Consider the following 11,942-nt stretch of genomic DNA (forward strand, 5'->3'; position numbering starts at 1 on the left):
TAGTCCTCCCAGTTGGATTGGAAATTGGCAGGTGTCTAGTAAGCATCTGGTCCAATCAAATATCTCATTTTATGGCTTCCTCTCATTGGTCCTTAACTAAGAATTTCCTTAACAACCATTAATAACATTGAGCTCTCTCGGCTTGGTAGAATATTGTATCTGGGGGAAAATCCTCCTTCGCCCCCAAGGACAGTGGCCACAGCCAAGCTTCTGCCACGCAGGCAGAACCTGAAGGGCAGAGCCACACAGAACATCCACCAGAACACTACAGGCCATTCCTGAAGTAGGATTCCCTCTCAGGGCTCTGGTCATTAGATCGCCCCCTGTGTGTGTATCATTCTCGTCGCCTCCCCTTCCCACTGCTGTGTGCCCTTGTGAAATGTCTATTCCTAGCAAGGCTATCATGCTCCAGATCATTTTGCCTTTGCTAGGCTTTTGCTTAGGGTTGTCTTTCCATCACTAGCACCCTGTGTATATTTCACCCACCATTTCCACAGGCCCACCTGATGCTGTCACAGGACATCCTCTTCTCTGATTTGCTTACCAGTCACTTTCCTAGATGGTAGGCCTTTGCACACAGTAGCCATAGTTCCTGACTTTGAGGGTGGAAAGGAAGCTGCAGGGATATTTAACTCCAAAGTGGGAGGGGACTCTATCAAGTCCAATGGCTACAAAGTAAAAATCAACATTCTCTCAGATTATAGCTTGTTCACTGAGTACAGAATAAAGGAGACTTATTTTATTGTGACTTGCAGTGTGTTTGTTACTGTGCATACGGTACTCTTTCTCTTAAGGACCCAAGGTGGCATCTATGAAAAGAAGCTAAACAACTAAAAAAGTTTATTGAGCAAACTTTCCTAGTGTATTAAGAAAGTCATACATCAATATCACCTTTATTCCAAAGAGCTCAAAGTGTTTCACTTTAATAAACCTTCAGTTCCTTGAGATAACTGAGTCCAACATTTCCTTACCTTATCTGACATTGCAAAGCTTCTGAGGCTACAACCTGCCACTCACACTTTGATTCCCAACCAGAATGGCTGCTCCCATCCCAAAGTGCACCACTGTTCACAGTTTTCCCTAGACTGTGGGTTATCCTCCCACTCATCCAAACCTCCATATTTCTCAAGGTTCAATCCCAGCTCTACTTCTTTCACAAAGATTCCTTGCACACACTCATGCACGCGTGCACACACACATCATGATCTCTCTCTTGGATTACTTTTTAAAAACTACACAAATTCTCATATTGTTGCTAATCATGCAACTGGACTACAAAATTCTAATCTAATCTCAACTCACAATTTCCATGACTTCTTTAAAGGCAGAGTGTTCTCTCCAGGCTTCCCTGATAGTTTAGTTAATGAAGAATCCACCTGCAATGCAGGAGACCCCACTTCAATTCCTGGGTCGGGAAGATCCACTGGAGAAGGGATAGGCTACCCACTCCACTATTCCTGGGCTTTCCTGGTGACTCTAATGGTAAAGAATCCTCCTGCAATGCAGGAGATCTGGGTTCAATCCTTGGATTGGGAGGATCCCCTGGAGAAGGGAAAGGCTACCCACTCCAGTATTCTAGCCTGGAGAATTCCATGAACTGCATAGTCTATGAGGTCACAAAGAGTTGGAGTGACTTTCACTTTCATTTTCATTTTCTCCAAGAAAGAAAGTCATATTCAAAGCATTAGGAGGATTTGGGTAGAAATCCTCCTTAGGGCAGAAAGGGCCCTAGGGCAGCCCCTAGGAACTAAGAGTAACCCCTAGCTGACAGCCAGCATGGAAGAAGGATCTCAGTCCTACAACTGCAAGGAGTTGAACTCAGCCGCCAACCTAAGTGAACTTGGAGGCAGATCTCCTCAGAGCCTCCAATCATTTCAGCCTTGTGAGTCTCTAAGCAGAGAACCCACCCAGACTTCTGATCTCCAGAATTGTGAGGTCAGAAATGGGTGCTGTTATAGGGCACTGAGTTTGTGGCCACTTGTTACACAGCCATAAAAAATTAACACAACTACAGAACTCCAAGCTCCTAAGCTCCAAACAGGGCAAGTGCTTACATGTGAAATATGTACTGATGATAAATCACTAACTATGATTAGGTGTCACAAATTATGCTTACTCCTTTTAATAACCATGCAATAAAAACATGGGCTCAAAGGTAAAATAACACACTAGCATTACCAGCTAGTAAGCATTTTTGGAGATGGAGATTGTGACTTGAGAGTCTGGTTAAGTCTAAAATACATTTGGAAAAAACAAATAAATTTTTTTAAAAAATTGGGGAATTCCCTGGATGCCCTGTGGTTAGGACTCCACAGTTTGACTACAAGGAAACCACATTATGTCCATCATATTTCCCTTCACAAAGTCAACATCATGACAGTTGGGCATCTGACTTTAGAATTTTGTAGTCCAACATACGCATTCATATAGTTGTGTGATTTATGACAGAAGTATCTCATCAGAGCGGTAGTGAAAAATGTGGGACAATTGGATTTCCACATGGAGAAATAAAGGAAATTCAACCCTTCCTCTCACATTTTCAAAAATCATTCCCAGGGACTTTCCTCGTGGTCCAGGGGGTAAGACTCTGCCTTGCAATGCAGGGAACATGGGTTCAATCCCTGGTTGGGGAACTGAGATGCCACGTGCTGCACAGCAAGTAACTGACGCACCACAACTAGTGAGTCTGTGAACCTCAACAAAAGATCCTGCATCATACAACGAAGATCCTGTGTGCCAAAACTAAGACCTGATGCAGCCAAATAAACAAATAAGGATTTAAAAATACCATCCTCAGGTAGTAAGTGTGAAAGATAAACCTACAAAGGTTTTAGAATAGAATGTAGGGTGGAAAATGTAAGATCTTGAATAAGGAAAGGGTTTCTTAAACACTACACAAAAAGCATTAACCGTAAAAGAATACTGGATATGATGGATCACATTAGATTAATGTGATTAATTAATCTACTGGTCAAAAAACAGCATTAAGAATGAAAAAATAAGCCATAGCATGGGAAGAGGTATCTGCAAAGTATATAGCTGATTAATTGTAATGAAGAACCACAAATCAGTGAGAAGGCAGATGACCCAGTTTTTCTCAGTGGGCAAAAGATTTGAAAAGACATTTTACAAAAGAAGAAATCTAAATGTCCAATAAATATAAAAAGGTGCTCAATTTCATTAAACAGGTCAGGGCAATGCAAATTAAAACTACAAGATAGCACAATATACCCATTATTCTGGCAAATTTAAAAGTCTGACAATACCAAGTGTTAATCAAAGTATAGAAAAATGGAATTCTCATTTGCTGCTGGTGGGAATGAAAGTTAGTGCAACCACTCTGAGAACCTGTGCTATTATCTAATAATGCTGAAGACATGCATACCAGATGGCCGGAAAATTCCAGGCCAAGGTATATATCTTTGAGATATGTGTTCTAATGTATATCAGGATACATGCTTAGGAATGTTCTTACCAGCAACCAAGACTCCCATCTCATAAAACGGAAGAATAGATAGTAACATGTTGTTACTAGAAAATACCATACAGCATTAAAACAAAAGAACTACACATATATACTCAATATGGATGGATCTTAGAAACATAATGTTGAGGTTAAAAAACAAGTCATTAGGTAGGTAGGTAGAATAATTCCATTAATATAAAGCTCAAAAACAGGTAGAACTAAACAAAGAAGGTAAAATTGGTACCTTTTGTATGGAAAGAGATAAACAGGTATTTCAATCTGCTAGGGCTGCCACTGGAGAAAGCAATGGCACCCCACTCCAGTACTCTTCCTGGAAAATCCCATGGATGGAGGAGCCTGGTAGGCTGCAGTCCATGGGGTCATGAAGAGTCAGACACAACTGAGCGACTTCACTTTCACTTTTCACTTTCATGCATTGGAGAAGGAAATGGCAACTCATTCCAGTGTTCTTGCCTGGAGAATCCCAGGGACGGCGGAGCCTGGTGGGCTGCCCTCTTTGGGGTCGCACAGAGTTGGACACAACTGAAGTGACTTAGCAGCAGCAGTAGCAGGGCTGCCATAATAAACTACCACAGACTGGGTGGCTTAAACAATAGAAGTTTATTTTCTCACTCTTCTGGAAGCTAAGAAGTCTGAGATTAAGGTGCTGGTCAGTTCAGTGCCTGTGGTGAGAGCTCTCTGCTTTGTAGATGGCTACCCTTTAACTGACCTTTCCTCTGTGCTTATGCAGAAAAGGTGAGCTCTCTCTCTTTATAATCGTCTCATCATGATTAGTGAACCCCCCCTCATAACCTCATCTAACCCTAATTACCTCCCAAAGGTCCCATTCCCAAACACTACCACACTGGGGGTTATGGTTTCTACATATGACTATTGGGGGCACACAAGCAGACAGTCCATAAAAACAGGACTTATGGAGTGACAGTTCAGTTCAGTTCAGTCACTCAGTCATGTCTGACTCTTTGCGACCCCATGGACTGCAGCATGCCAGGCTTCCCTGTCCATCAGCGACTCCCAGCATCTGCTCAAACTCATGTCCATCGAGTCAGTGATGCTACCCAACCATCTCAGCCTCTGTTGTCCCCTTCTCCTCCTGCCTTCAATCTTGCTCAGCATCAGGATCTTTTCAAATGAGTCAGTTCTTCGCATCCTGTGGCCAAAGTATTGGAATTTCAGCTTCAATATCAGTCCTTCCAATGAATATTCAAGACTGATTTCCTTTAGGATGAACTGGTTGGATCTCCTTGCAGTCCAAGGGACTCTCAAGAGTCTTCTCCAACACCACAGTTCAAAAGCATCAGTTCTTCAGCACTCAGCTTTCTTTATAGTCCAACTCTCACATCTTACATGACTACTGGAAAAACCATAGCCTTGACTAGATGGACCTTTGTTGGCAAAGTAACGTCTCTGCTTTTTAATATACTGTCTAGGTTGATCATAGCTTTTCTTCCAAGGAGCAAGCGTCTTTTAATTTCATGGCTGCAGTCACCATCTGCAGTGATTTTGGAGCCCAAAAAATTAAAGTCTCTCACTGTTTGCATTGTTTCCCCATCTATTTGCCATGAAGTGATGGGACCAGATGCCATGATCTTAGTTTTCTGAACGTTGAGTTTTAAGCCAGCTTTTTCACTCTCCTCTTTCACTTTCATCAAGAGGCTCTTTAGTTCTTCTTTGCTTTCTACCATAAGGGTGGTGTCATCTTCATATCTGAGGTTATTGATATTTATCCCAGCAATCTTGATTCCAGCTTGTGCTTCATCCAAGTCAGCATTTCACATGATGTACTCTGCATATAAGTTAAATAAGCAGGGTGACAATATGCAGCCTTGATGTACTCCTTTCCCAATTTGGAAGCAGTCTGTTGTTCCCTGTTTGACAGTGAGGTTCTACAAATGGGTAGTAGTTACAGGTATTCCCTTTTTCAACCATTCATACACTTTCTGTGTGTCCTACATGACTTTTAAAAATAAAATTATAGATCTGGGCTAACTCAGGATTTGCTACCTCCATGATGTTCATAAAGTCTTTCAATCTCTTTGACCATTAGATTTTCTCATGTATAAAATGGAGATAATATCTGCCTCCTGTTACAAATTTTAAAAACAGAAAATGTAGCACTCAGCTAGTACCTGGCACAGAGTATAGCCAATGAATAAAAGTATAAAAAAGTATTTCCTTCACCCATTTATTTATTCACTCATCATACATTTACCAAGGGCTTCCCAGGTGACTCAGTGGTAAAAGAATCCACCTGCCAATGCAGGAGATGCAGGAGACTCAGGAGACATCAGTTTGATACCTGGGTCAGAAAAATCCCCTGGAGAAGAAAATGGCAACTTACTCCAGTATTCTTGCCTGGAGAATCCCACAGATAGAGGAACCTGACAGGCTACAGTCCAGTGGGTCGCAAAAAGTCAGATATGACTAAGCACGCATGCACTAACATTTTCCAAAAGTCTATCAGGTGCTAAATCTCTCACTGGGCTGAAAGACTAAGGTCGGAAGAGAAAAGAACCAACTTTCCTATTGAAACATGTGAGACACTAACACCCCCTACTGGAGCTATGGAGAAAACTCTTCCTGGTTATGCACTTATTTCCTCCCTAATTAAAGATGCTGAAAAAAAAAATTAGAGTTCAAAAATATTTTTAATTTTATAACATAATGAGATAATTGGAAATTTAAACATTTGGTAATATCAAGGAATTTCTGTTAATTTTTGTTTAGGTGAAATAATGGTATTGTGGATTTCTTTTTCAAGAATAATCCTTACTGTTTACCTACCGCTTATGAAAATAAAAACAAAAATAAACAAATGGGACCTAATCAAAATATTTTGCACAGCAAAGGAAACCATAAACAAATGAAAAGACAACCCTAAGAATTGGATAAAATATTTGCCAATGAAACAATTGACAAGAGATTTATATACAAACAGCTCAGACAACTAAATATCAACAAAACAAACAACACAATTAAAAAATGGGCAAAAGACTTAAATAGACATTTCACCAAATAAGATATATAGATGGCCAACAAACACATGAAAAGATACTCAACATCACTGCTGCTGCTGCTAAGTCGCTTCAGTCGTGTCCGACTCTGTGCGACCCCAGAGACAGCAGCCCACCAGGCTCCCCCGTCCCTGGGATTCTCCAGGCAAGAACACTGGAGTGGCTTGCCATTTCCTTTTCCAATGCATGAAAGTGAAAAGTGAAAGTGAAGTCGCTCAGGGTGTCTACTTGAAAGTTACACAGTCATGTCCGACTCCTAGCGACCCCATGGACTGCGGTCTACCAGGCTCCTCCATCCATGGGATTTTCCAGGCAAGAGTACTGGAGTGGGGTGCCATTGCTTTCTCCAACTCAACATCACTAATTATTACCAAAATGCAAATCAAAACTACAATGAAAAAAGAAACTGCAATGAAGTATCACCTCACACCAGTCAGAATGGCCATCATCAAAAAAATCTACAAACAATAAATGCTGGAGAGGGTGTGAAGAAAAGGGAACCCTCTTGCACTGATGGGAAGGTAAACTGATAAAGCCACTATGGAAAAGAGTATGGCGGTTCCTTAAAAAATTTAAAAAAATGACCCAGCAATCACACTCCTGGGCTATACCCAGGGAAAACTATAATTCAAGAGACACATGTACTCCAGTGTTCATTGCAGCACGATTTACAATAGCAAGGACTCGTGTCAAGCAACCTAAATGTCCACTGACAGAGGCAAATGGATAAAGACGCAGTACACATATAGAATAGAATATTACTCTGCCATAAAAAGGAATGAAATAGTGCCATTTGCAGAGATATGGAAAGACCTAGAGATTGTCATGGACTTCGCAGGTGGCGCTAGTGATAAATAACCTGCCTGCCAATGTAGGAGACATGAGACTCAGATTTGATCCCTAAGTGCGGAAGATCCCCTGGAGGAGGGCATGGCAACCCACTCCTGGACAATCTTGCCTGGACAATCCCCAGGCTCCACAGAGGAGCTTGGCAAACTACAGTCCATAGGGTCACAGAGAATCAGACATGACTGAAACGACTTAGCACACACACACAGATTGTCAAAAAGAGTGAAGTAAGTCGGAAAAATAAAAACAAATATCCTATAATATCACTTATATGTGGAATATAGAAAAATGATACAGATAAACTTATTTGCAAAGCAGAAAGAGAGTCACAATGTAGAGAACAAACTTATAGTTATCAAGGGGGAAGAGGAGTTGGAGGAATTGGGAGATTGGGATTGACATATATACATTTCTACGTGCACGATAGATAACCAGCGAGAACCTCCATAGCACAGGGAACTCTACTCAATAATCTGTGGTGACCTAAATGGGAAGGAAATCTTAAAAAGAGAGAATATATGTATACATATAACTGATTTACTTTGGTGTACAGCAGAAACTAATACAACATTGTAAAACAGCTATATTCCAATAAAAAGTGAAAGAAAAAACAATCACCATTTAGAAACTTTTTAAATTATTTCAAATGAACTGATATGTCTATTATAGCAGTTAGGATTTAACCCATGAAATAGAACAAGTAGGAGACACACTGATACATACAATTTCAATTTCACGAGAAATTGCTTTTGTCAGTAACTGATGTGACTGTAGGGGTTATGGAGGCAAGTCTGAAACCCACAGGACAGCCTCAGCTAGATTACCTAGGATAATTTCCCATACTTAAAAACAACTGGTTATGGTTTTAGTCACTTTAGATTAATAAATAACACAGGACTGTAGCCTAGCCACGGTGACACATAAAACTGACCATCACATTTGTGAACTGATTCAAAACAACACAGAAGGGAGAATGCAGACGGAATAGGACTGGCCCGTGGTTTGATTGTCCTTGAGGCTGGGTGATGGGTACATGGAGGTTTGCTATAGTTCTGTCTGCTTTGTGTACGTCACAATTTTCTACAATAAGAGAGTTTTAAAATATACTTTAAATCACTCAGAAACCCACTGCTTTATATTCGGTATTTTTATTTCTGGATATTTTTCTCTACATTTTTTTCACATAGTTAAGATCATACTGGAGTTACAACTTTATATCTACTTCTTTTATAGCATTTCATTACTTATTTCATTAGCACTTTCATACCTCATTAAAAATTCTTCCCAAATATCAAACAAAAGGATTAATAATTCAGGCACTGACATCACACAAACCTGGTTTGAATCCCGGTTCTTCTATTCGCTGCTGAGTGACCCTGGCCTACACTTCTTAGGTGCTCTCTATACCTCAGTTTCTTTTAATATAGTCATCTATTCGTTCAACTAATACTGTGAGTATCCTCTGAACCAGATCCTGTTCTTTTTTTTTTTTTTAATTGAAGGATAATTGCTTTACAGAATTTTGTTGTTTTGAACCAGATCCTGTTCTTGATGCTGTGGCTACACCAATTAAAAAAACAGACAAAGTCTCTGCTCTCATGGAACTGACATTACTGGAGGAAACAGACATTAAGTACATATTGTGCAGGGGATTACAACTAATCCAGAGAAAAATGAGGCATAGTAAAGGGGATAGGGAGTGCAGGGATTGCTACGTCACACAAGTCAGGAAAGTCTTGTCTGATGACATTTGAACAAAGACTTGAAGGAAGTGAAGGAGTCAGCCATTTGAAATCATTTGGTAGAAGAGCACGCTAAGCAAAGGAAATAGCATATGCAAGTAGGAGGCATTCAAGGTGCAGAAAGAAGCTAGAGTGATTGGAGGAGAACGAACAACTAGAAGACGTGGGAAATGGGGTCAGAGTTAACAGGAAACAGACTGTGCAAGATAGAGTCATTAGGTGGTTTTAAACAAAGGAGGGGCATCTGGCTTCTGGTTTAGAGGGTTTGCTCTCTAGCTGCAGTGATAAAAGTAAAGCGAAAGGGGCAAGGGCAGAAATAGGAAAATCAACTGGTAGTCAGTTAGAAACATACAGACAAAAAATGCTAGTGGCGAGGACCAGGCTAGTAGTGCTAGAGACTCTGAGCAATAGTCAGAGCCCCAAGATTTGCTGTTGTATTTATTAATATGCGGGGTGAGAGAGAGGAGTCTAGGATTATTCTAAAATTTTAGCCTAAGCAGCTAGAAATATGGGGTTGCCATTAACTGAGCAGTGAATGCATCAGAGAGAGTTAACTCTGCATTGTACCAGCACAAATCCACAAGTATGGAAAAGAGGAGAAAAGAAAACGGCAACAACAGCTTTGGCACCTGAAAGCTGATGGATCAGGGTTAATGGCTTAGCTAGCCAAGAAAGCCTAATCCTAACTCAATGAGGAAATTGAGAATCAACCTGTTTAAACAGTAGCATCTTTAAAAAGTTCAGGAGTTCGTGGTATCATGTACAGCTGGAAGCTGAGTTCGTGGATATAAAATAAAGATGGTTACAAGATTAAAACAGTTTAAAGCTGTTTAAGAATGTAGCTTCCTAATCCCTTCTCCTACTCTGCTAAAGAATGATTATCTCTCCCCGGCACAGGCAGAGGACTGGACAGCACAAGTCACAGCTGAAGTTGGAGGTATCATACCCAGAACAGCAGGATTTAGAGAACCAGACAGAGCACACACACTGTTTAGATCTCAAGTCCATCCCTCGGATTCTGTGTAACTCTCCCTCCAGACAGGACTTTGGAAAAGTTTTCCATTATGGGAAACCCAAACAGCCCAGGAAAAAGGACAAAATGTGCTGACATTTGGAGTTCCCCAGTCAGATCACTCGGTAGTGAAACTTGAGTCAAGAACTTAGAACTTACATCAGCTTTTCATCCTATTCATCAACACCCACGCTCAAAAATGAGATGATAAACAAGGACTGCCAAGTATCTAGGCAGAGCCTCATTGTACTTTTACTGGAGTGTGAGGAAGGAACACAATTAGATGTTGGTGTTCTATCAGACATCTTTACCCAGAGTCTGTCTGTTTTATTTCTACCTCCCCACTATCTTTTTTCCTTTGCCCTATTCTTTCCTAAAAAAAAAAGAAAAGAAAAACAAAGTAACATTCCAAGAGGCCCCTGGTTTTGTTGCTTTGTTCTAATCTGCCTAAAACTCACCTTCGAATCATCTTAGAACTTGACCTTTCTTCAGGATGAAAGTCTCATTGCCTTTCTCTGGATTTCAGAAACCTAGTCAGGAATAAAAATACACGGTATGGAGTGATGTGGGCCCCATCAAGCACTCCTGATGGTGTGTAAACTGGTGTCAACTTTCTGGAAAATTATTGGTAATAGGCTGTAAGATTTTAAATGAGCAATTCAACAATCTGATTTCTAGAAATTTATACTAAGGAAAAATTTTAATGTGAATACTATTAGTAGTAATGCAAACTGAACTGCTTATGAATATACCGATACAATGTCTAAAACTTGCTTCAGAATAATCATATTTAGTGGGTATATTTATATTTTCTCATATGAAAGCCACTATGTACATAGTCCCATTATAGTGTGCTGTAAATGTATAATACACACTGGATTTTGAAGACTTAATGCCAAAAAGAAAAAGTGAAATATGTCATTAATAACTTGCATATGGGACATCTATTAAAATAATATTTTGGATATATTGAAAAAAAGAAAATGTATCATTAAAATTAATTTCACCTATTTCTTTTCTCTTTGTGACATGGATGACTAGAAAAGTTTAAATCACATTTAAGTAACATTTTTAATTATAAAGGTGGCTTGTATTAATATTTGTGGTTTACTTTATGTTTCTATTGGACAGCACTGGTATCGAGTCTGTATACCACCAGTCCGACATCTCTGCAGGCTTCACATTCTTCGGATTCAACCAATCTCAGATCAAAAATATTCAGGGAAAACAAAATTCTAGAAAGTTCCAAAAGGAAAAAACTTAAATTTGCCATATGCTATAAACTATTTAGAGCAGTTGACCCAGTGGACCCTTCAACAACACTACGGTTAGGGATCCCAACTCTCTGAACAGCAAAAACAGAAAGAGTTGGCCCTCCATATCCATGAGTCTTCTATATTCAAGGTCACCAGTTATAGATTCAACCAACTATGGATCATGTAGTTGCAGTGCTGCTGCTGCTGCTGCTAAGTCGCTTCAGTCGTATCCGACTCTGTGCGACCCCATGGACTGCAGCCTACCAGGCTTCTCCGTCCATGGGATTCTCCAGGCAAGAACACTGGAATGGGTTGCCATTTCCTTCTCCAATGCATGAAAGTGGAAAGTGGAAAGTGAAAGTGAAGTCGCTCAGTCATGTCTGACTCTTAGCGACCCCATGGACTGCAGCCTACCAGGCTCCTCCATCCATGCGATTTTCCGGGCAACAGTACTGGAGTGGGGTGCCATTGCCTTCTCCCAGTATTGCAACATTTACTATTAAAAAAATCTGAATATAAGCGGATGCTTGCAGTTCAAACCCAGGTCAACTGTATTTACAACTATTTATATAGTTTTTATAT

Source organism: Bubalus kerabau, chromosome 20 (genome assembly GCF_029407905.1).
Source record: "Bubalus kerabau isolate K-KA32 ecotype Philippines breed swamp buffalo chromosome 20, PCC_UOA_SB_1v2, whole genome shotgun sequence".
Lineage (NCBI taxonomy): Eukaryota > Metazoa > Chordata > Mammalia > Artiodactyla > Bovidae > Bubalus > Bubalus kerabau.